Here is a 4,810-nt window from a genome sequence, read left to right as displayed (position 1 = left end):
CCTACCTTCAAATATTTTATAGCTTGGATTACGGCATCCCTCTTCTAAGTTATAAAATAGTTTGTTGGGTCCTAGCCTTAATATTTCATATTGGGTGTCATATTAAGGACTTTAAATCAACTATCTTGAATATCTCCCAAAACATGTCTGGTTTAGACATTTATGATCTTCCCAAATCTCTTGAAGATGATGTTCCTCAACATCATGCTTCACTTCCTTTATCTCCTCCAATTATTCTCCCTCACCCACAAGTTCTTGAAAAGTTTAAAGTCACTCAAGCCCTATTGGCAAGTTAAGGTCTTGGTGTGGTCACATCTTGGAGATGTAGTCACATATTGACAAGACGGGAGAGTTGGGTGTCAAAGTCTCGTGAAAGTTGGATGTTCAATCACTTTCTTAGTAACATAGCGGGTCACTTTGGGACTACTATGAGACAGACTATGACACGAGCCTTAATGATCTTATCTATTTGTTTTGTGCTGTGGAATCAGCAATGATTTGGAACACTAGTAAAGCAAATTTTGTTAGAAGATCAACTTCCCAAACCTTAAATGGACATTGGCAATGGTAGCATTGGATATCTAGAAAAGCATTTCTCTTCCCAATGGAAAGGGATCGGCCATAGTCAACTCGGTTGACCAAATGGTAAAGAGAAAGGCTAAGTCTGAAATAGTCTCATGTGCCATTATCAAAGGGTCTCAATATGTTTATATTGCCAAAGAGAGGGGCATTGGTTGCGAAGCTGCCCTATTTACCTGAAAGGTCATAAGGTTGATCAAGTCAAGAGGTTTGACTCTACTTCGGGTAAAATACACTGTATAACTCTGTTAAGTTCCTATTTGGAGATTCTTATTACATAATGTGAATGGGTCACATGCTGATGTCTTTTAAGAATCAAAGAAAAGATAGGAAGCTTAAAGTAAGTATATGCTGATTCTGATTGCGAAGATGGGTTTCGATCGCATGGTTCGGTAATCAGAATTTTGAGCTGTTGCTTAAGAGTTATAATATATTGCTTGTGAATAGATAACAACAAGGTTTTCATGTGGATTGTAAGGATAAGTTTTTCCGCAAAGTTTTAAAATAAAAAAAAAAGGTTTTAATTTTATTTATTTTAAAAATATCCTTACAATGGCATCGGTGGAAAATTGTTGCTTATATGTTTCCAGTAATAGCAATATTGGAAAGTGGATTTGATTCTTTCATTTGTGGTAGTGTCTGAATTTACCAAATGAAGAAAGTTTTTCATCACCCAAGTTTCAATTGGACAGAAACTTGGAATCATACAAGTTGTATTGTATGATGAATGAGAATTTTCATCTTTGAAAAATTAAGACTAATTCTTTGATCACATGTATATGTGAGTCAATTGAAGGACTAAGGAATTAGGTACACTGGGTGTGCGCTGGTCAAGGTCCACCACAAAGATTGATTTGTCATGATTTACTAAAGATTAGTAAATATGATTATACTTATAAGGTTAAGTATAATTTTGTAACATTGGAAAACGAATAAGAAGAATCAAATTAGGCAGAAAGATAAAAGTTTCTCAAATCTGAAAGGACGGGAGAGTACTTTAGTATCAGCTTTGTGATCATCTTAATGATTAAGAAACCATATCAAAATTTGTTCTCTAAGAAAGTCTTAGTGCATTCTTATGACTAAGAAGAAGGGATCTTGAAATTGTTGAAATGGTTAAACCAAGAAGATGAATCATACTTCGTTCCAATACAAGTCTTGGAGTCATACTCCAAGATTGTAATTTGAGTGACATGTCTTAAAGAAGGTTTAAAACACTTATCAAATGTAAGAGTAAAATGTTTTCTACTCTTGTACATTTGAGATTGGTAAGTTGTGATGTCTTGGATGAGACAAAGACCAACTAAGACCAATTGTGTGAAATGTTAGTCTTGATAAGAATCCGCACTATCCCTTGAATATTTGTTTTATCAAGGAATGGTTCTTGACTAGGAAAACTTATATGTCAAGGGGACAGTGGGAGCCTTAAAGATCCTGAAAGAGTTTCAAGATTTAATCAAGAGTAAAACCTGTAATTTATCACTAGCACACGACTTAAGGTTTTCAACCTATCGTGTTGACATAATTCTTATTTCTGTACCTACTTCAAATAAGTTGAATTTACATGTGAGTTATCAGAGTTCAACTTGGAAGCATTGGTGGGCCTTGTGTTACCAAGGTGACAAGAAACTAAGATTGAATAAGTTTAATCCATGTAGGGCTGAATTTGTCACTAACCTTATCTTGTGATTATGGTTTTGACAAATTCGCATGGATAGGAACTCATACACTATCAAATCTAAGTGTCATAAGGTTTCTCTCCGATTCATGAAAATGATGGTGAGGAAATGCTTTCACTAAATAGATTTTAAGTAGATATCAATTGTGTCATTTGCATTTTCAAAAGTCATTAGTGGAGCGCGTGTGGTTAACCGGCACACTAACATGGACTTGTGAGAAATGGCAAATGCCTAAGCAATTGAGACTATGATTACGGCATCCCTTTTCATAGTTCTGAAAATTGTTTAGACACACATGTGAGCTATCTAAGAAAGGGTGTATGAATCTAAATTTCAAAAGTCCAACAGATTTCTGGAAATGTGTCAGAGCTAGTGGGAGCATAAGTGTTATGCTGATAATCATCATGTTAGTGGGAGCATGACTATTATGATTAGTATTGCAAGCTAGCAATGTTAATTATAGAAAACAAAGTTTCAATCCGTGAAGTTGCAGGGGTTGAAAAGTTGTTTTGCTATAATTAAGGGAGAGGAAATTATACTTCATGTCAATTCTAAAGCTTAGATTGAGATTTTAATCATCTTTAGTCAAGAATATATGTGAATTTTGTGTTGGAATGGTTGAACTTGAAGAAATTCTATATATATTGCATTTTCAAAATTCGATTATGATTACGGCATCCCTCTTCATAGTTAAATTTTGAAAACATGGCAAATAAAAAATATTGTAGCAAAAGACTGGTCTAGTGTCATGTCTTTATGTCAAACATCATGAATAGTATCCCATATGCTTCGGATATAGGATCGATTTCATGTGCTATAATATTCATCCTTTCTAAATTTTCCAAATGCTTAAGGCATTTAGAAGGGAAATGTCTAGAACTGGATATGACTAAAGTGATTAAGCAATTGTCGAGGACAATCTGAGGTTCGCCAAAGATTGGTTGCTCAGGGACATTTGGAAGTCTAGTGTTAATTTTGGTAGGACCATATCGACATTTTCTGAAAAGAGGTAACTCTTGTTCGGAAGTGATAGTCAAATAGGACTATGGAAATGTCTCCATAGGTGGAAGTGATTCAATCTATGTAAGATTAGGAAACTTAATGCAAAAAGGATGTTCCCAAGGAGCTGATCTCCTTTGGAATGCTCTGTAATGGTTGTTGTCAAGTCTTTCTGACTTTGTGCATAATCATTACAAGAGGATCAATGCATATAAGTTTAGAATCTAACAGATTTCAGTAAATGACATAAATTTGGAATTCTTACATTTACAATAAGGATTTGGGATTGTGAAATGAGTATCATTGGAATCATGTTCAATTGATCTACATCACAATGTAAGGATCATAGACAAACATAGTGTGCATACTTGGGGTATGACATAACTATTGTTTAGAAAAACAAAGTGTACATGCTAGGAGCATGGGACGACTGTTGTTTTTATTCAAGTCTTAAGATGATTATTTGAAACATTGAATAATGTGTAATCAATATGGTGATAAATAAAAAGTGGTTTTATTTATATTCAAAAGGGTTCTGAGACCATATTAGATTCGATTATGATTTGTTACTTACAAGTTGGTTATGCATTGACTGTACGAAAACACATTGGTAACTCGATGTTATAAAACGTGCTTTTGTGTGTAATTCAATGAGTGGTAGAACAAACATATGAGTCGAAGTTTATCTGTTCCTTCTTGGATTAGAAGCTGATATTTGGGCCCCTCGATGATTTTGTTTTGACCCATGTACCGGGCCCGGTCAGAACTAAGTTGATGTGTTCAATTAAGTTCTATGTCAAACAAATCGGAAATCGGGAAACAAATGTTGGACAATAAGCAAGACAATGTTCCATGTATTTGTCCGGCTGATATCTAGAACGGAGGATTATATGATCACTTATCTTAAATGGCGTATCATCATCTTCTCAGTTCTGAGAAACCTTGAAAGAGCTACGATTGCCGGTCGGTTCCTGAAGTACTAGAGATATAGTTATTAGACTTATCCAAGTGGGAGACTGTTGGATAAGGTGTCTAAGTCCATAACTATTTCGGGCGTGTACTTGACCCGACCCGGCATGGCCCATTTGGGTTGCATGGCACCATGCAATTGGATATACTAAATGAGAGAAATAACACTTGGAGATTATTAATATATTATAAGTTCTAATATATTAATAATATTATTTGATTAGTTTGATCAATAATTAATTTAGAATTAATTAAGTGATCAAAAGAGAACTAATTAAATATATGGGTTGATTATGTAAATCATCCATATCTTGTATAGTGGGCTAAGAGGCTCCATGGATTATCAAGTTGGGTTCTACCCATAGGATGCTCCATGGATGCTCCATGGGAGTTACAAACCCATGGGTCATGGAAATGAAGAGTCATGACACATTAGGGTTTACATGGTGTAACCCTAGATGTGTCAACACTATATAAGAAGCATATTCTCCGCCAAAATCGGCTAGAAACTAAGAAACAAGAGGGCTTGGCCGATTTTAAGAAGTGTGTATTATCTCAAAAGTCTTTCCAAGAGCATTTGGTGT

Source organism: Lactuca sativa, chromosome 8 (genome assembly GCF_002870075.4).
Source record: "Lactuca sativa cultivar Salinas chromosome 8, Lsat_Salinas_v11, whole genome shotgun sequence".
NCBI classification, from domain to species: Eukaryota; Viridiplantae; Streptophyta; class Magnoliopsida; order Asterales; family Asteraceae; genus Lactuca; species Lactuca sativa.
This window is presented reverse-complemented; position numbering follows the sequence as displayed.